This window comes from Leptinotarsa decemlineata, unplaced genomic scaffold (assembly GCF_025532065.1).
Source record: "Leptinotarsa decemlineata unplaced genomic scaffold, Ldec_3_MD MMD2_tig00004307_RagTag_RagTag, whole genome shotgun sequence".
Lineage (NCBI taxonomy): Eukaryota > Metazoa > Arthropoda > Insecta > Coleoptera > Chrysomelidae > Leptinotarsa > Leptinotarsa decemlineata.
In genome coordinates this window covers 18781370-18804060 of record NW_027412606.1, presented here as the reverse complement: position 1 = coordinate 18804060, position 22691 = coordinate 18781370, and the positions used below count along the sequence as shown (strand labels likewise).

Here is a 22691-nt window from a genome sequence, read left to right as displayed (position 1 = left end):
GTTCCTGTCTGACCTGTATAAGCTGTCCCTGTATAAGCAGTCCCCACATTCTAGTCTGTATATACCCGATTTTATTATTTATCCTCTTTAGGTTTTGCGTTAAATAACATGTTTCCTAAATTATTCTTATTAGAAAATGATGTGCTCATGTTGAGTTTTGAAAAATAGTTCTTTATATTTTCTGAGAGTTTCCCTGAATGCTAGCATATTTTTCACTTTTTTCATGTTCTTCCTGATTCAGGTATATTTCCTTCATGATCAATATATTGTTCTTATTGGAGATCAGTTTTTCAATTAAGTTGGAGGGAATATGGTTGTTATATGCTATCTGCTTTATGATCTCAATTTCTTCTTGAAAAGCCTCCTCTGATGACGGTATCATTAATGGTCTATGTATCATAGATTTGAAGGCCGATAATTTGTGTGATAATGGACTGAAGTCCGTGAAGATGTTTTTTCTATAGATGTTGAACTGAAATTTATCATTGCGTTTTGTAATGGTGAGATCCAGGAAGTTAATGCTGTTGTTTTGTTCTCACGGTGAGTTCCCTAAGGCTCAATTCTTGGACCTTTGTTATTTTTAATCCATGCTAATGATCTCATTAATTTCCTTCTTGATATCGCTAAAGTTCAAGTAATATCATATACTGATGATACAAATCTACTCATAACTGGCAAAGATACTACTGAACTTGTGATGACATCAGAAATGGTATACAATAAAGTAATGGAGTGGTCCAAAATAAATCATCTAACGGTAAATGTATCTAAAACCTCTTTGATGAAATTTACTTTGAGGGGAACTATGGAACAGTTTCAAATTTTTAAAGTTAGGAATCACACGTTAGGAATCATACTTTTGAGGGTTATCGTCCATAGGGGTGCGACAGCTGGTTAACGGAAAAAACAGATTTTGAACAGATTTTTTTGAACAGAACAGAATTACATGAATGTATATGCTAGTGAAACGACTAAGTTGCTTGGACTTACAATCGACTATAAATTGTGCTGGGAACCACACGTCGATATACTTTGCGAAAAGTTAAGAAAAAATTGTTATGCATTAATGTTATTATCAAATCATTGTCACGAAAACATACTACTAATCGTTTATTATGCAAACATCAACTGTCATCTGCAATATGGTATTCTTGACTGGAGTCTTGACTCCTTGGTCACGTCTTTTCGCTCTGCAAAAATTTGCTGTGAGAATTGTTGCAGGACTAAATTGGAGGCAGTCGTGTAGAGAGGCTTTTAAGCGACTGAAGATATTAACTTTGACAGGCTTGTATCTGTATGAACTGTGTAAACATGTATGCAAACATGAAGATAAATTCTTCAATAGAACAGATCATCAATATGACACTAGATCCAGAAATCTTCTTATGCCTGCTGTGCACTGAACTAACCTATACCAAAAAAGTCACTTATATTTGGGATGCAAAGTTTTCAATCACCTCGATGTCTCTATCCAAACATCTCCAAATATTAATATTTTCAAATCCAGACTTAGAGCATTTCTTATTAAGAAGAACTGTTACAGTATTAATAGTATATTTTATATAGATGTTTTCTTGTTGACAATTCAAATATTATATTTGTGCTGTTGTTTTCCAACTGAGAGTTGTCATTTGTACTATGACACTTTAAAACTTTTTCTAATATGTTCTTGTTGTGTCTTTTTCAATTAAGTCGATAGGTTCTATGAATGTTTTATATTTCTATATGATTATATATTTTACTTCTTTTATATTATTAACTTATGACTGTGTTCATATAATTTATAGTAATTATGACGTTTTTGCCAGGTACTGTTGGAATGTATTCATACATTTATGCTTTTTAACTCAAAAATAAAGATTTATTATGATTATTATCATTATTATTATTATTATGAAGTGCCTTTTTCAACTATATGGAATCATTGGTTTTTTGTTTATTCATCTTTGAAGCCAAAAACACAACACAACATAGAACTTCGTGACACTTTCCTCGTTATACATAATCCATCACGGGAAATGAAGGCCTTACAAAAAATTCACAAAAAATTAAAATTACATTGATTGAAGTTGGAATCTCTAATCAAACTGTATTATCAAGGGAGATAGAGACAACCGAATTCAATTTCAATAGGCACCGTTTCAAAATAATTATTAAAATTCTTCATTTGTATAAATATTTTGGGTTCAACTCGGTTAAATTGTGAAAAAATTGTGTAACAATCTTCTCTTCTAGTTCAAATGCTCAACACAATTTCCGTTCGCTCTGGAAAACCATACTCCTCACAACAAAATGAAAAATATATTGGCTGACCATAAATGACTAACTTGTCGAAGACGTACAGGGAGTTGATGTATCAAGCATGTAACGTCTTATACAGAACTTTATTTGTGGTTCTAATCGTTTTCTATAATATAAGTGGATACGATGGGCAACTCATTATCAAAAGTATTGCCACACGAAGACGTAATTTTTGTTCTGATTAGCAAGTAAAAATATACATCAGGATTGTTCATTCGTGTTTTTGTGATTTTTCTCAGTAGAAAGTTAGATCACAATTCTTCGAAGCTATTCGCGATAGAGTTGGTTGTTTGAATATTTTTCCTGTTCAGTTATATTATAAGAAAAATCTATGAAATAATATTTTCCGGGTTTTTTATTCGACTTATTTATTTTGTAGAAATTCATGTTTAGTATAGAATAAAGAAAATACATTTGTCTAGTTTTTACTGTGTTTATTCATTCGTTACGAACGGTTTCGGCTCATAAGGTCATTTTCAAGTAACTACCACAAATTCAATCAAAATCGTATATTCACAAATTTACAGTTTTGTTACAATTTTTGTGAGTGTATGTGTTTGTGTAGGGCCCTGCTATAGGCTTATGCCTCTTCAGGGTGCACCACAAATTGTCAATTTACGTCTTAAATAGTATGGACAGGTACCTGACCTAACACGTTACCAATATAACAATATGTCACGATTACCAACTATTGGATGGATCCTAAAATTCCTAAATTCGAAAGGGGCGAGCTGCATAGATCTAGTTGGTCGTTGAGCGTTATGAACTTGGAGTCCTTGTACAATTTATTTATTTCCAACGCTTCCAATGAATTCATCTCCCTTCCTTTGTTACATGTATGAAGAATTTTCATGTTTCCTTCATTCATTGTATGGTTTGTTTCTTTTAGATGTCCATATATGTCTGATTTTTTATCTGATAATACATGTTCTCGGTATCTTATGTGGAAGTTTCTGTCTGACCTGTATAAGCTGTCCCTGTATAAGCAGTCCCCACATTCTAGTCTGTATATGCCCGATTTTTTTATTTATCCTTTTTAGGTTTTGCGTTAAATAACATGTTTCCTAAATTATTCTTATTAGAAAATGATGTGCTCATGTTGAGTTTTGAAAAATAGTTCTTTATATTTTCTGAGAGTTTCCCTGAATGCTAGCACATTTTTTACCTTCTTCATGTTCTTACTGATTCAGGTATATTTCCTTCATGATCAATCTATCGTTCTTATTGGAGATCAGTTTTTCAATTAAGTTGGCGGTAATATGGTTGTTATCTGCTTTATGATCTCAATTTCTTCTTGAAAAGTCTCCTCTGATGACGGTATCATAAATGCTCTATGTATAATAGATTTGAAGGCCGCTAATTTGTGTGATAATGGACTGAAAGAATCCATCAGTATTGTACAGTCCGTGAAGATGTTTTTTCTATAGATGTTGAACTGAAATTTATCATCGCGTTTTGTAATAGTGACATCATCCAGGAAGTTAATGCTGTTGGTTTGTTCTATTTCGACCGTGAGAACAAAACAAAATAGAACAAAACAACAGCATTAACTTCCTGGATCTCACCATTACAAAACGCAATGATAAATTTCAGTTCAACATCTATAGAAAAAACATCTTCACGAACTTCAGTTTTATGATCGATGGTAACCTTTTTGAATTTTGGTAAATTTTTGTTTAGGGGTTTAGTTTTTATATAAACTGTTTTACGACCCGTATATTGTGGGGCGTTTGACCTTTTTTCTTTTGCTCTAGTTATTAATTTTTCTTTAGTTGTTTGATTTGCTCTTTGTATATTTTCGTACATATTTTTGCTAACATCTTTGTGATTTTGAACATAGTTCGATATAATTCGGAAGGGTTAGAATTGTCAATATGTCCTTTGATAACTTCAAATGGAGTGAATTTGGTTACAGTATATATAAAGTTATTATAGCTCAGTATAGCGTATTTTACCAATTGGTCTGGGGTGAGGTTTTTATTTTCTTCTCTTAAGCAACGAAAATGTTCAATTAAGGTAGAACTCTCGATTCTCAATAAACTAATGGATAGATCGCCGTTGCAATGATAACAAAATTTGGATTTTCCACTTGTTTATTAACAATTGAAATTCAAACATTGAGAGAGTAAATAAATAATTATTCTTTCGTAAATCTTGATTGTTTCGAACGGTTAAAAGCTATATAAAGTATTTCTTTTCGAATTTTCATTGGTACTGATGAGGACATTGTTATAAATAAATACATTGTTTATGAGTGAATCTAAACTTTTCTTTTCGTAATATACATATCGGTGGAAATAATGATTTAAAAAAACGGTTCCTTATAAAAATTAATTTGTCGCTGAAAAATGCGTTTATGTATCAACAATCGTTTTTTGCGAAATTTTTTTAAAATGTTTTTAAATACTCAATTATGTAATAAAAGTAGCCATGTATGTTTTTCCACTTTTTTTGAATCATTTATATAGCTGAATATTATTATGTCTTGAAACTTTCTGTCTCATCCTCTTTTTTGTTTTTAAAATTATAATGACTCATAAACTATTGCAGATATAAGAATAATGTCTTTCTGTTTATAATTTATTCAACAACGATTTCAGGTTATCAATTGAGTTCTAGCTCTATTTTTCATTTGATTTTTGTCTATTGTTTATGAAAAAAATCATTACACGACGATTGTTCAATTGAGAAGTTTCCATGACTTGCATTTTCAGTAGTTAAGATATTAGAAATCAATTAAAACCATATTCGCATTATTTAAGCTATCAGTCATTACGCTAATTTCAATTCAATGAGTCCCCTCAATTACCTTTCTTACAACGAGCGCCGTTGACGGCAAGATTGTTGATATAATTATTGATAATGAGCAGCTGATGCAATACGTGGAATTCTCCTTCAATCCTGATGCATATTTTGAAGATACTGAAATTGTCGCAAAACAAATCATGTTGGCCATATATGGTCAATTTGTTACAAATTTTAACTTTGAGCGAGTGATGCGTTTTCCGATTTTTAAGCACCATTGATAAATCTAAAAAAGCAATCAATTAGTAACTTCACCTGCAACATCAACAGCAGCCTATTAACACTCATCAAGGAAGTATTACTAAGTTCACTTTTGGCTGGTTAGTTTTAATTTGAATATGGAAGATTGGGGTTGGATTAAATCCGAAACAATGTATCTGTCAACGAAAACAACGGAAACATACGCACCTGATGAGTTGCTTAAACTGCTCTATTGTTCCTACATAAAAGAGTGTACTAATCGATGTGGGTGCAAAAGGGCTGGACTTCCATACTCATCTTTATGCGAAAATTGTAAAGGTGAAACCTGCTTTAACAGTACAAGGCCATCAATTGATAACGAAAATGATGATGCTGATTGCTTGATCGATCGATATACATAAGACCTGAAAAATCAGCAGTCGCCCATCATATTTTGCAACAAAACCATTCCATAGACTTCAGTTCTTTAAGATTAGTTAGACAAGTTAACAACAACAGGCAACTAGATGCCTATGAAAGTGTAGAAATGAGTAAACATGATAATATTTTTAATAACGATTGTCATATATCTAAATGAAACGACGATTTCTCATAGACTGTCTTTATTTCAGTTCTCAAGTCAATTATATAAAAAAACTATTAGTTTTTGCTTTCGCCAAGGCTGCTATGATTTACTTTGTTTACATGGTGGTATAATATTTTGACCAACAAATACAATACGTGACATCTCCCTTTTTTTTAAAAAAAAAACAATTAAATTAAAATTTTATAAAAATAACGAAATTAACATTTTCAAAAATACATTAGCCTGTCTGGCTTTTTAACTGGTCTACCAGATGATGTTGCTTCTGAATTAGAGTAGCAGTAACTACTATTATTAGACAAAGATGAAGATTCAAACTCATCTTGATCAGTTATATCGATATCATTATTGTCAGGTGGTGGATCATTTTGACTTGGCAAAATTTCAATGAATCTTCTATTTCTAACGATATTTGTTCCATCATTTTTTTCTATACCGTATGAGCGTTCTCTAGGTTTGTTTGTTATTTTACTAAACGACCATTTTGATCCTAAATGAGTTTGATATCTAACTTTACTATTTATTTTCAAAGGTCTTAAATTTTTACAAGAACGATCATAGTATTGTTTTTGCTTTTGTCTTTGCTGTTCTTATTGTAATTTTCAAAATTGATCTTTTGTGGTTTCAAATTATGTTCAGTGCTTGGTAATGTATCTCTTAAATTACGAGACATCATCAGTTGAGATGGTGTAAAGCCATTTTCCATGGGAGTGTTTCGATACATCAACAAAACCAACCATATCTCCCTCCTATCTTCAATAGCTTTTACCAACATTTTTTTCAAAGTTTGTTTTGCTCTTTCCATCATCCCATTTGACTGAGGATATCGAGGGCTGGACATAATGTTATTGAAATCCCACTTTTCAGCAGATTCCCGAAAGTGACTTGAATTGAATTGAGGGCCACCATCAGAAATTAATATAACAGGAATACCTAGTCTTGCGAATAAACTTTTCAGATTTTTAAGAATGGTAAGAGAGTGAGCGTTTTCATCTAATGGTATAACCTCAACCCATTTGGTATAATAATCTACTACAAGTAAATACATTTCACTTCCCAAATACAAAATGTCACACCCAATTTTATACCATGGAATTGTTTTAATGTCATGCATCACTAATTCTCCTTTTGGATTTGACACTCTGTGTTTGAGACATACTTTACAATTCAGGCCAAGAAAAGATTGTTTCGCACGATTTTTACATTTTGTAACTCCAAAATGCCCTAAATGAATTTTCTGAATAATTTCTTTCCTCAGCTTTTTTGGTAAAATAATTTTAGATCCTTTAAATAAAATACCATTACTTTCAACAATTTCGTTTCTAAATTTGTAATAATCTTTAATTATTTCTGGCACTTTCTTTATTGTACTTGGCCAACCATTCTTTATGAACTTATCTAAAAGCTTTGATTCATAATCCTCAGTTGTATACTCAACAAGTCTAAAAAAATTTTTATCTGTAATTTGACAAGCATTATCAATAACACAAACATCTATATTATTGTCAACAAAATTATGATTATGTCTTTTATTTTTGTCACAGGCTCGTGACAAAGCACCAGCCACAAACAAATCTTTACCAGGTTTGAAAATTAATTTAAAATCATACTTCTGTAGCTGTAATACCATTCTTCGGAGACGAGCTGGACAGGCACATAATGTTTTTTTTAAAATACCAAGTAAAGGACGGTGATCGCTTTCCACAACAAAACTACGTCCATATAAATATTCGTGATATTTCTCACAACCATACAAAATTGCTGCCAACTCTTTTTCAATTTGAGCCCATCTTTGTTGAGTTTCAGATAAGGCTTGAGATGCGTATGCACAATGTAGATTGTTTTGTAATAAGGTAGCTCCTAGACCTTCCTTTAATGCATCTACGGAAAGAACCACCGGTTTACTTACATCATAGTATTGTAGTACAGGTCTTTCAGTCAATTTTTTTTTTCAATTCTTCAAACGATTTTGTATGCCTTTCAGTCCACTGAAAAACAACATCTTTTTTAATAAGATCTCTTAAAGGAGAATTTTAATTCGATAAATCTGGTATAAATCGACCAACATAAGTGACCATTCCTAGGAATCTTTGCACTTCTTTCTTATTTTTAAGTTGTGGCATTCTTTTATAGTTTCAATTTTATCCGGACATGGGTAATAACCATCTTTTGTTATTAAAAGTCCCATAAAAGTTATTTCCGTAAGAGCAAATTTACATTTGTTTTTATTGAATGTTATATTATTTAACCTAGCTTTTTCAAATACTTGCCTCAAACGTTCATCATGCTCCGTTTTATTTTTTCCCCAGACTATAATGTCATCTATATAGAGTTCAACACCTTCCATATCAAAAATATTTTTGAACCGTTTGTGAAAAATCGCAGATCGAATTCCGTATGGCATTCTCAGAAAGCAATAACGTCCAAAAGGCGTACCGAAAGTACATAACTTTGCACTGTCTTCATCCAAACTAATCTGCCAGAATCCACTATTGGCATCTAATTTGCTGAAGTATTGAGCTCCTGATAATTTTGAAGTAATTTGCTCAATCGATGGTAACTGAAAATGTTCACGTTTGATAGCCAAATTCAAATCACGAGGATCTAAGCAAATTCTCAATGTACTATCATTTTTTCTGATAATTACAATAGAGTTCACCCAGTCAGTAGGTTCCTCTACCTTTTATATTATTTTTGCCTTCTCAAGTTCGGCTAAAGTTTGTTTAAATGGCTTATATAAAGGTATTGGAATTTTTCGTGTTGCATGAACAACTGGAGTAACGTTCCCTTTTAATTGAATTTTATAATTACTTTTCAAACATCCTAATCCCGTAAAGAGATCTTTGTTTTTCTCAATAAAATTATGATAATTATTAATATCAATTTGTTCAGTTACATCTACACGTTTGATTAAATTTAATTTCTGGCAGGCGTCAATGCCTAATATACATTGTAAATTTTTCTCTACAACAAAAAATTCTAATATACAATTGAAATTCTTATGTCGACAGTTGAGATAACATTTTCCTAGTACTGGTAAAAAATTGTTTGTGTATGATCTTAATCTTACATTCGAGTCTATTATGAAATTCTGATGTAAATTCAATAGTTTCAACTTATCTATTGAAATTGAATTAGCTTGTGCTCCTGTATCCATTTTAAATTTTACATTAGTTTTATTATTAAGACAAAGTGTCACATACCAAGAGCTGTCATTGTTTTCAGGACTGTTTTCAATACCAAAACGAAAACATAATTATCGTTGTCAGCATCCTCGTCAGACGGATTTCCATCTCTGTTGACCTCGTATATACTCTTCTTTTTGCACATTTTTGCGAAGTGATTATTGTAACCACACACTAGACACTTTTTTCCAAAAGCTGGGCACTGATTTTTACCATGTCGCTTTCCGCACTTATAGCAAATTCCACTGTTTTCTCCTAACGTATTTGACATCTGACCTCTAAACCTTGCAACCGAATTTGAATTAAAGCGCGAACCACACTCACTTTGTTGTTGCGCACTCTGCCGACTGCTTTGCTGCTGGCTCCGGCCATTTTGTTGACGCCTTGAAGAGGTTTCCGGATTATGTCCTTTATAAACAGTTTCAATTTCCAGACTGGATTCTCTGTGACCTACTCTGGAACTAGACATCATGGTTGACTGCTCTCTCGATTTTTCTACTGCTAAACAAATTTTTATAGCTCCGTCCAAGTCTTTTTCATCTTCCTGTAGTAGTTTTTCTTTGAGCATCTGATTCTGCAAACCACATATCATCATATCCTTGATGAGGCTATCTTTTAATTTATCGAATTCACACGAACGGGCTTTATTTTTCAGGTCAGTCACAAACTGTTCTATCGTCTCACCAGATTGTTGTTTCTTCGAGAAAAACTTGAATCTTTCATAAGATAGGTTTTTTTTCGGTAAAAAATGATTTTCGAAATTTTTTACAACATTGTCCAATTTATTTTTCTCACTTTCACTTGCAAATGTGAAGGTATTATATATTGACATTCCTTCTTCTCCAATATAGTGAAGAAGTTGGGCAATCTGTACTTTTTCGTCCTTTTTGTTAACCTCTGTAGCCACAAGGTGGTTTTCGAATTTCTGTCGCCACGGCTTCCAATTTTCCGATAAATTACCGGAGAAATTCATAGGTGCAATTCCTCTGTATTCACCCATCTCGTTTCTACTTTCAATTATCTAATTAATTTTCAACTTTAATTTCAATTTATTTCCGACTGCGCCATGTCATATATCTAAATGAAACGACGATTTCTCATAGACTGTCTTTATTTCAGTTCTCAAGTCAATTCCATAAAAAAAACTATTAGTTTTTGCTTTCGCCAAGGCTGCTGTGATTTACTTTGTTTACATGGTGGTATAATATTTTGACAAAGAAATACAATACATGACAACGATAACGGACCAGTACCAAATATCATACTATATAGCTTGTTGAAATAATATTGTTGGGTTTACTGATTACTACAAAAAGACACATTGTGAATATATTTAGATAGGCAATATTGTGAAAATAACTTTATATAGCTGAAAATTGTTCTATATATAGCTGTAACATTCAAACATACATAAGGATTTATTGTAAAATATCAGAAAGGCCAATTGTAAAATCAATTCAGGGTGGTACACTTGTATGGGTGCTATTACTGATTACCTACCTGTATGGTGTACCTGAATAGCATAAATAGCTTTAGTTTTGAGAAGTTTCTAGTTTTATCTTTCTCTTGAAGATGATCACTTGGTGATCGAAACACGTGTCAAGGTGTAAAAATAATGATTTGGTGTTGAGAAAAAAGCTCCAGTAATATTCATTACTACACCAAAGGTTCCAAACAGTACATCATAAGTACTTGATAATGGGGTCAAACCCGAAACCGGTCGTATAAACAAAATTTACCAGAGGTATTTAGACACAAGTTTTTCTTTTCACTTCATTCAAGTTTATTCTTTTAGAAAAATTCCATAATGCATTACACATAATTATTGTTAAATTAGCTTGCAAATAAAGTATCATGATTTGTAATACGGTACAGTTTTTTCCAGCAAGAAGGCGCCATACTGGAAAGTTATGTAGCGGAAATTGCCATGGTCATATTCCTTATGAAATTACCTTTTCAATAATGTGTCACACTTACTACTTTCTTCATTCAAATTGTTTGGGTGATAGTGACCAAGGGGTGAGGGGAGAGGTATGACAGTTGAGGTTATGATAGAGAATGACTCCTCCAAAGAACTTATTGCTATATTAAGAAGAAAAGTATGTTTATTTCAAATATCAAACGTTTCATCATTTATATGAGCCCATTATCTAATGGTAAAGTGTAAAAACATTTGGATTCCTTCTGTGAATCAATAAGAATGATTCCATACAAATGAGAACATCTGTTGGAGGATAGCTGAACCGATAAATCTACAATACTTTACAGAACGCAATGTCGAGTTTGGGCCATCAGACATTAATAAAATACATATGAGCGAATTTGATTTTTCTCGAAGGGAAAAGGGCTGACTCTCTCTTTCGATCTGACGATCGTGATAGCAACATCGATTAGATAATTGATTGCTCAATTTGTATCATGTTTTTTAAATATCGTGACATAATCTTTCTTTTTCTACTTAAAGATTTATGGATTGTTCGTTGTTTTGAACAGAACATCAGGTACATGAAAGAAGAGTTTCAATAATTATATGTTACCTCAACTCGAAACGATTTTTTTGCTATCTTGATTCATCTTCGTAATCGTTCAGTATTCAAGTATATATCTCTTCCGTTCATCGATATTTTCAGGTTATTTATCGCGGGGTGCATATCAACTTAATTTTCACAACTTCGTGAAACGTAAATTTCTGATTTCCAAAAATTTCACTGCGTTTTTTATTTTTACAGCATTCGGTTGCATGACGAATGAAATTCCCAAAAGGATCTCAATCAAATTCCTGTTTTGAAAATATATACAAGAAACGCAGCAACCCACATGGTATCCTGTATATCGAGGCTGGAAATGATTCTGTGTGAGTATTCATACACACATTTATTTCCATTCCAAAAATCTGTTATTGTGTGTTTTATTTCATCTAGAGTCATTTTTTGAGCCACCTCTGACATTATTTTTTGAAAGTTAGTATTTTATATCTGTCTTTCAAATTGAAAATTTTATGCCTAATCTTTATCTTATCTTCATCTAACGCTACCCTGTATAATTTTGCCCTTCAAAAATATTTAATTTGAATCAAATTCTTGAACTCAAGATTCATCCACTTGAAACTTGTATCGCATAAGATTTCTTGAAGAAGTGTTTCATTATATCTCTCTCGGAACTCTCTAACACGTTAGCAGATGCACACCCTGTACACCCCCATGGCAACTTTTCTTCAACATTGCAAACACAGCTGCATAGCAACTATGTTTTTTTCTTTAACGTTGGCAGTCATTATTTTTTCTTTAACACCACTCACCCCGTATACCTCCATGGCAACTTTTCTTCAACGCTGCAAACACAACCTGTATACCTCCATAGCAGCCATGTTTTTTCTCCTACACCCATGTTTTTTATTACGTTGGCCGTGATGTTTTGTTCTATAACGCTGCCCACAACATGTATACCGTAATGGAATCTTTTCTTTAACGCAGTAAACACACCCTGTATAACTACATAGCAGATATGTTTTAGTCTTTAACGGTGGCAGCCATGTTTTTTATTCTTTAACGCTGGCAGCCATGTTTTTTTCTTCAACGCCGCACACCCTGTATATCCCCATGACATTTTTTTTTCAACGTTGCAAAGACATCCTGTATACCTCCATAGCGGACATGTTTTTTCTCCAACGGTGGCAGTCATGATTTTTTCCTTTAACGCTTTACACAACATGTATACCGCAATGGCACTCATGTTTTTTTTTTAACGCAGGCAGCTATGTTTTTTTTCAACGCTGCGTATACCTTGTATACTATTTGATTGATGTGTTTTGAAACAACACGCTATACTCCTGTACATCTAATATTATTGCTCTCATGAGCACACTCGAATCGTCATCCCTAAAACAGCAATAACGCCACCGTTAATTGAGCCATATACATGAACAAATACTGACAGGCAGTGATAAGTCACTTCCGTTCCAGAATCCCTATAGCTCATCTACTGTTTAATATCTCTTCTATTCCAAATCACTTGTATATATCAATAGTGATTATATTTTGTATGTCATTGTCAGTAGATATTGTTGAATTCTTGCTTTAAACATGAATATAAATAGATGCAATGATAAACTTCTGTAGAAGCCAACCACTCGTGCTGACGAAACTTTAGGATACAGGTCCAAACTACGACGGCCGTCAAACCCGAATGGAGATAGTAACACTGAAAATCTCTGCCGTAAAAGCCTAAACCAAGTTATCAAAGGAGTGTTTCACTATTATATATTCTCAATTTAGTGTTTCGTGTATATATAGCAGATCGACTTTAGCAGCAGTCTGCAGTCAACCAGTTTTCTACAACCCTGTCTCCACACCAATTAGCCCATCACCAAATTCTCCGATGTACCAGTCGCCTCCAGGCCACTCCACATCTCTGTCTCCACACCATCAAGCATTCAGCACATCGCCAAATCCTCCAAAATACTAGTCGCCTCCACCTCACGATACAAATAGTCTATTTCCAGATCAGTTTAGTTCAAACTCTCCAAGAAAATTTCCTAGAATTACCACGGTCAACCCGTGCCTCAGGAATAGTAATCACAGAGTCCGGTGAAATACAGATAATTAGAGAATGAAAAAAATTATGAAAGCCATGTTAATTACTTGAAGAAACAAATAAATGAAAGACATAAATACAGAGTATGTTGTTTCATTTTACAAAGTAATCAAGTAATCAAAACAAAATACATATAAATGTATTTGAAAACGCCAAGGGGTACTTCCTCTGGCTCCCCCTTGCTCTGTGCCTAAGGGGAGGGGGATCACGAGGAAGTACCCATTTTATGTTATCGACACCTTATAAATTATTCATGGCCCTGAAATGTTCTGTGAATTTATTCCTAATCTGGATTGCTGTTGAAGCTAAATGTCATGAAATACTCTTCATTGACCTGAAAGCGCCTTCGCCTTCTTCAATGTCTTTTCTCCCAGTTCCAGGATTTGTTATTCCTCCGTTGACGATTGTGTCAGTGTAGCCCGATGGGGTGTGAATTGACTGCGAGTTTGAACTTTTTCTTGAAAAGTTATGTAATAAAGCACATGCCATTACGACTCTTGAAGCTTCGTTTGGTTTTAGAGATATAGGTTTTCAGGTACTCGAAACCAAGCTGCGTTTTCCACAACAATACGAACAAAAAAAGTTTACGATTAAAGTTTCGTTGCATAGTTTATTGGGGGTGGTGTCCGGGAAAAGTTTTCATAATGTTGGTGTGCAATGAAAATGCATTGTCAGCAAAAAAAAACGTGAGGCAAATTTACGTAAACATCAGAAAGTGGTTCAGGTTGCGGTAAATGTATAGAATTTGTCTGAAGTTTTTCAAATGAAACACAATCTCGGAATACACCACCGTCGTTGATTCCACCATTGCTGCCTATATCGCAGAACATAAAACAATAATTGCGATCCACTAATGCTCATAATTAAAATAGTCAGACCCACTGTGCATCGGTGACACCATGACAACATGTTTACCATCAATTGATCCCAAGCATGAGGAAATTTACCTCTAAAATCAGATTCCTTTTGTAGCTTAGACCTGAATTTATTGACATTTTTATAATTTTACCAAACGTGTTGACATATTTTATGTGAAAATCACAAGAATGAAAAGAAAAATAATACAATTATATATGTACTCACTTCATCAGTCCAGTTTTCCATTCTTATCACATGGCTGTGCATCTTCACACTAACAATATAAATTTCTATCTATTCCTGATGAACTTGGGCGATACTGGCTAAAAATCTATAGTAGTAAGTTTCACTACATAGCAATAGCTTGAAATAGCTACTTAATACTTAACTGGAACATTGATGCATTGAAGAACCACTTTTCTTGATTCATAATTTAATCACAATGCATATTTGAAATCTACACAAATGAAAAGTAAATACTTGAACGATATCCGTTTATCTTTAATCAAATGTGAGGTTAGTCAGGTGAAATACTTTCAATCATTTGATTACCCAGTAAACAATAATAAATTTGAAATTTGGAAATGTGACGAATAAAAACGAAATATAAGTAATAATCTCATTATAATTCATAATCATTAAAAAAACTGTACATCAGTAATTAGCTACAGGCGAAGGCTGAGTAACACTTACATAAGATCTTCAAAAACAAAATACCGAATTATTTCTGGAAAATCCATTGAATCGGTTCCATCTGGTCATGATGTCTTATGGCTCATTATAAAATATGATTTCCAGATTGAGGTTTTTCCGAATTAGAGTTCATAAAGAAGAAACGGTTGGTATATGAGTTGTATTGTCGAATTAATTCAATTATTTCAAATACCAAATGGAAACTCCATCTAGTGAGAAGAATTTTACATTTCGCCAATACCAAATATGAAAGAAAATAATTCATCAAATCACTGAAATGAAAAGTAAAAGTACAAACATTCTCCATTTCACTCGTAACCCAGCATTTTCTGCTAATACAAATATTTCAACATGTTAGCATAAAATAATTGATTTGGAATTTTTGTATGAATTGAAAACGGTATATTTTCAGAAGAGACTAATTTTTGGCAAAGGTTTTGACTTTCTACTTATTTATACAGAAAAATGCGAGATATTTCGAAAGTAAAAAAGAAATCAATTGATTTTAAAATGAAATCTTCACAAAGATGTAGATCATGCGAAGAAGTAGCTTTCAGATACAGACTGGAAATAAAAGCCCTCTCGAAACAACAACCTCTATATAAACATTGAATTACACGAATGAAAAAATACTTTCGAAACAAATATTTTAAAATATACGTCGAATTATACAAAAACACTTTTTCTTTTTCAGTTTGTACTCCAAATATTCATTATCGAATTGATGCACATATCATTCACAGGATTGTTACACAATATAGTATATGTACTTTTATTACATTTCAGAATACTAGATGAACCACCTTCTCCCATACTGGCATCGATTTTTTCACCCAACACCAAACCGTTATTTTTTAACCTCCACACGTGTTTCAATCAACGAGTGATCATCTTCGAAGAAAATATTGAAACCGTTGAAAATCATCACTTGGTGATTGAAACACGTGTCGAGATGTTAAAAATAACGGTTTGCTGTTGGGATAGAACTCCAGTAATAATCATCAATTTTTTCTTTCACCGAATAAATGATTATATTCATATTTGTGAAAGACGGATACTACATAAAATAATTCATATTAATATTTTCGCAACATCGTACAAAATGTACCAAGTCATACTAGATGATATGAAACTAATTGCTGAGGGAATCCACATAGCTGAGAAATACAATAATCGACTAACAGTGGTCTCTTTGAAATCAGAAAAGTGTGATGGCATTCATCAGAATTCAATAGGATAAACTTAGATGTTTTTCGAACTATAAAATCTACTTCAACTTGAATTTTGGAAATCCACCCGTGTAGACTCAAATTCGGAAAAATCAGTATATTATGTCAAATGCAACAATCTACGAGTATTTACATGTTTCATGTCTAATGCCAAATATATTATATACATGAGAGTTGATTGCGGAGCTTCGTATCGCACACGAGAACGTAGCCTGTTCAAATTCCGTATTGAGTAAAGCATGAAGAGGGAGAGAAAGAGAGAGGGAGATATTCTGATAACCTGACCCAAAATCAACACTAACCGAAAATAAACGAAAAAGTGTTCAGGACTATATTGAATCGATTCAAAATACCAATCTCCTACTTTCTCGTGATTCTTCAAAATTCTTGAGAGAGCTGCAAAAATTAACTAACCTCACTTTTTATGTGAATGAAAAAAAAATTCATCCATCAAAGTTGAGTTATTAACTGAATGAATAGGTTACGAAAAAGGAACGGGGTGAGTCAATAGTCAATGATACACCATTCATCTGTGGAAAATATAATCTACAATTATACAGGAAGATGTTTCTGTCAAATGAACGTGTCTAGATACTTTCAATGAAACCAACTCTCAGATATTTGTTATAGTCGTTTTGAATTAAAATTATTTCTTTTATCAAGTGGAACTGAATAATGATTAGCCATTTCCCTGAAACTATTATTAGTTTTACATCATGCAAAAACTAAATAAAAAAATAATTTCACCGCTTTCTCCGAATGTTCGCATAAATTCGTTGAATCGTACCTAATATTATGAAGACATTAGTGATCTCTACATGATAAAATGAATGAAATTGTTCTTCTTGTTCAAGAGTATACAGAGTAACATGGCCCCATACGAATATATTTTTGAAACAATATCTTATTATATTGAGGATCCGAAAATAACTTCAGATATTCATAATTTATGTTTCGTCAATGAGTCGGCTACAAATTTTGAAATATTTTCCTCATTAGTGATCTAGTATTTTTTTGAATAATCAGATTTGATACTCTTCAGTGGAGCGAATTGATTTTTGATGATGAATAAGAAAAAATATTCCAAATTTGAAAACTGATTCACTGTGTACCATCAAGTAAACTATTCGTTTAACTATTTTATAAAAATACAATACATTTTCATTGTTAATATGCTAGATAAGCAACACTGAAGGGTGTTTTTTGAAGGAATACTGATTCAGTTCATTGAAAATGTACGAGTTGTTTGAACAAAAAACTGTTTCATCAACCTAGATGAAGTTATAAATGAACAATAATTGTGTGCAAGATGATCTATCAGTATGATATTTCCATCATTGTGTTACGGGGGTGTTGTTGATTCAATAGATGTTACATTTTGTAGATACGGTCAAGTTGAAAATAGAATGAACTTTTGTTTCTGAAAACGAATTCAAAATACAGTATTGCATTTTTTCTGTATCGCTAAACAATGAATATTCAGGTGAAGGTTGGTTGTATGTGAATAGAAAATTTATCACGTACACAAGTTGTAATGAAGAGTTTATTTCGAAGAGTTTTGTGACTTGACGCCATTGTCTCAATTTGTCTATTAGGTTAGTTTACTGGTCTGCGAAAGGTTCCCAATCTACTTGTCACAATGTATGATTTTCTATTGAATGATCCAATATACCAATTATGTTCATCGTTGATCTTCAGAGTCGAATCATCTTCAGTAAACTCGTTTAATTTTGAAAACTTTGCATAATTTTGTGTTGCTACTGGTAGAACAAAACGTAGTATTTGAAAATTGGTGCATTTCTCACCAAAAACGGATTATATTCTGATTCATTGATATATTGTCATATTTCCATTTTCGGTTTCAATGAAATGAAATATGAAATTATACTGACTTTCTTCCAAAGTGTTCAATTTTCACCTTCAACATTTTGCAATCACATAAGCGATATCCTTTTTTGAATTCGAAGTTTTTGAACCATCGTTGAAATTTTTAACAACTTGCTGACGAATTGTAATATAATCTGAAGTTTCTCAATATTTTGAGATGAATCATTGTTCAAACTGATTGCCTTGAACCGTGGACTAATTCAAAATGACATTTTATATGCACAGTTGTGCCCAATATCCAAATACTGAAGAAATTATAAATCTTCATTATCTTTGTCAGAAAATGAAGCGAAGTGATGGTTCCCTGTACTGAATTATAAATGAATGTTTTCAGAATAAACAAACCGTCATTTTCTTTTGCTTCAGACGGCAAAGAACAATACAAACTTTCCCATTCAATATCATTTAAATTAAAAATTCAAAGCTTTCATTATTCTGTATTTGGGTAAAGAAAAGACAAATTGAGAACTCAATGTAACTGTGAATACTAACTTCTTTCATTGAAAAAGTTTAAACAAAATTAGTGTTGGATCCATGTTTCTTCAGAAAGTATACTTTTTTCCTTGCTAGTTCATTTCGCATGTTAAAGAAATATAATTGTTTCTTATCACATTATGAGGATGGAAAATGCAATGAATGTTTGAAATTATATAACTTTTTGAAATAATTCACTAGAGATGGTTTGCACTGTTCGGTTTGTGAAGTTATTGAAGTTGAGTTGCCTATAAAAAATTAGAAAAATGTTCCCTAAAAGAGTTCCTTCTGAACATAAAGTTGACTGCGAAAGTTAAGAAACTATAAATGTGCTCCATATGCACAAAAATAGGTAAATTTCACAAATGAAATTTTGGTAACAGCTTATTCTTTTTGGAAAATATTCATTCATCAATATTACAGTCAGTACTGAAAATAAAAGTTGTTATTGTTGAAATTTTGCGATGCAGTAACGAAATAACGATAATCTTCGAAATTGAAGTTTATGGATTATAGTATCATAGAACACCGAGTTGAAATGTATTCATGTAACACCCAATGGAAAATAAATTGACAGGTGTCCTAATACTTTTCTGTTAACTTTGAAGATTTGTTAATTTCATTATATACAGATTTACAATATGAAGTGTAATTCTTGAATTTGAATAATATTTGTACTAACCTTCAAAATATATTTCAAATATATTATAAATTCAGTTACTTAAATAATTTATTTTCCATTAAAACAACGATAAAAATAAAATAAAAACAACAATGAAAATTAATTGGCGCTCCGGGGCGACTTCATTGATTCCAGTAGCGCATTTGCTTTTTCAGCTGCAGGGAAACCCGGAAAAACCTGCAGCACCACATCATCTAAAGATCTTGATTTTACAATGTCCTGTCTCTTATAAAACAAAATGTAGGGTGTCTCCAGAGGCTCCAAGAAATTCAATGCATCGCCAGAACACTTCGTGACACGACTATCGTCAAACTTAAACCAGTTCGTTTCGTCGAAAACTTATGTGAATTTCTGGATCGTCATCTAGCTTTTCCCAATACGACTGATAACCAGTCCGTGCAAAGCGTATTGTTAATTCATCTGAAAATGGAATTTTTAACAGGTGATGATCGACTGTATTGCCAAACATGCGCCAAACTAACTGACTGTTATGAGGAAACAAGTATAGTTGAGGCACCAGTCATTCTAATAATAACACTGATGATCTTCAAACAAGACTCAACCACTAACGAAAGCAAGAAACTCTTTGGAAGATTCGAAATAAATGAACATTTCAACCTAGCAGATCACTATTATAATATTGATGCAGTCATTGTTCACTGTGGTTCTGGCGTTGAATTTGGTCATTATTACGCCTTGGTCAAAGACGTAATAATGGTTATGGTTATGTTTAGAAAATTCAAAAATATAATTATGATCGTAATTACCTTAATCCATATGCAATAGGTAAGAATATATTTCACTAAGATAATTGATACTAGTTTTCCTATTCAAGCATTGAGGTTATTGGGTGGAGCCATCTATGAAACGAGTCTTTTGCATTCATTATGCTCAGTTACTAATATTTTGGTGGCAGTGAAGTTCATGAAATGACATTCTCCAGTTACGTGATAACTCAAAATACATCTTTCTGGTGTTATTCTACAATCACGTTCATGAGAAGTTATTCTATCTTCCAGTAAATAATCTTGTCGTTTGTCCAATAAATCCTTCATCGCAAATGAAGCATGATATACAATAAATATAGTAGAAGTTTTGGAGTGTTATCTTTTGTTTTGGTGAAGATTCTCATCATCTCTTCAGTGCATCGACCTGGCAGAGCAAAGATGATGTCATCAACATATTTCTCAATCAAAATGATTGTAAAAAAATTCTAGTATAAGGTCTAAAAGTAATCCATCACATGTGCTGCTAGAATGGGACTTATTTTTGAACCCATAGGTGATCCAAAAGTTTGTTTGTGAAGTTTGTTTTCGAAAGAAAAACCAATATTATTGAATGAAAGAGTCACCACTTCAAAGAAGTTTTTTTCACTATTGCAGAACAGAAAACATCATTCCAGTTTATCAGTTGTTGTGAAACAATTATCAAAATATACATTACTGAAAAGCGATACGACATCGAGACTCGCCAGTTAATATCCATTCGAAAGATGCATATTGTTGAAAGTACCTACATGAGATTTTGAAAGAATCTTTGATATGATATTGATATGAATAATAATCATTACTACTACTGATGAATACTATATCAAATACTCTTTCGAAATTTCAAATATTTTTGACAATACGCAACTTACGAATGGTAATGTATTGGTGACTCTCGATGTGGTATAGCTTTCAAGTAATGTATATCTCAATAATTGCCAGAATTTCTAAACTGTTTAGGAATTTCTTAATCGTTGATAAAACAGTTTTCACTATTAGACTTATATCTGCCAAAATAAAAGATAAAACGTTTGTTTGAAGGTGATTGACAATGTTTCGTGATGAATTTCACTAGTTCGGACTTCCATTGTCTATTATATAAAATGATTTGAAATCCCTGAAACAAGTAAAAAAGAATAATTAATAATTAATTTTTTTTTATTCTTTTTTACTTGTTCCAGGGATTTCAAATCATTTTATATAATAGACAATGGAAGTCCGAACTAGTGAAATTCAAAAGATAAAACTTCAAAACTTCAACGTTCAGACCCAATGTATTGTATATCATGATGCAATTGCAATGAAGAATATATTGGACAAACAACAAGCTTATCAAAGAGTAACTTTTCATGAAAATTATTGTAGATTGAGACCAGAAAGATGCGCTTTGAGTAATCACGTTAATGATAATAACGTTCATTGGCACATAAACATTAGCAACGGAACATAATAAATATACAAGACTCTTTTCAGAGATGGCCTTCACCTCCCAATCACCTTCATGCTTGAAAAAACTGATATCAATAATCTGTTCTTACCTGTCGCATATGGATCAGAGTAATACAATAAAATTACCAACACTTCAAAGTAATCGTAAAGAATAAGGACACATGTCAATTTCATTTTCATTGGATGTTTTATGAAAACATTTCATAATATTGTTGTATAATATCGATTTTTGACTTTCCTCAACTGAATCTTTTGGCACCACTAGTAATTTGACGTCGAAAAAAAAATTATAATCCATAAACTTCAATTTTGAATAATCTCTTTATTCCTGTTCTGCGTCTCAAAAATTCCAAGAATAACTTTTATTTCAAGTATTGAATTTGATATTCATGAATGATAATTTTTGAAAAAAATCAATTTAATACCTGTTCAAATCCACCTGAATGTTTTTGTACATACATGAGATAATGTTTCCACCATTTGCAAACAACCTCATAGATATTCAACGAAAGTCATTTTTTGTGGAGGAAAAAATCAGTTTTTTATCGACCTTTTTTGGGTAATTGTTACCTTCCACAATCTGGAAAAATATAAAAATTATAATGAAGAACTTTATACAAGTGTAGAAGGGCAAACTTTTTAGTTTACCCCGATAAGTTACTGCGTAGAAATCAAAGTATTTTTCACAAAGAAAAATCTTCTATTCATCAGTAACTTGTCGTATTTAACAATTTTGCCTATCAAAAAAAAATATTAAGAAGTAATACTTATCTTTTACGTTTCGGAGGCCAAAATCTGCCTCCGTCTTCAGAAATGGATAAAAAAATTTGAATATATACGCAGTTATTCCTTTTTTGATAGCTTATTTCTTTACTTCTTCGACAGATGTCAAAGAAGTTTTGAAATATGAAATTATATCAATGTTGTTGATTGACAACTGAAACATTCGATGTAATACACCCGATGTTCACCGTCTGACAAACA

At 32.2% G+C, this 22691-nt stretch overlaps 1 long non-coding RNA gene across 1 annotated transcript; it reads right to left on the bottom strand.

Moving 5' to 3' along the window:
• Positions 1-15133: 15133 nt before the first annotated feature.
• On the bottom strand, positions 15134-22598 carry LOC141483965 (uncharacterized). The gene is made up of 2 exons (XR_012466391.1): positions 22133-22598; positions 15134-19911 (listed from the first exon to the last, which is right to left on the bottom strand). It is a non-coding gene; the product is annotated as an uncharacterized lncRNA (long non-coding RNA).
• Positions 22599-22691: the final 93 nt, after the last annotated feature.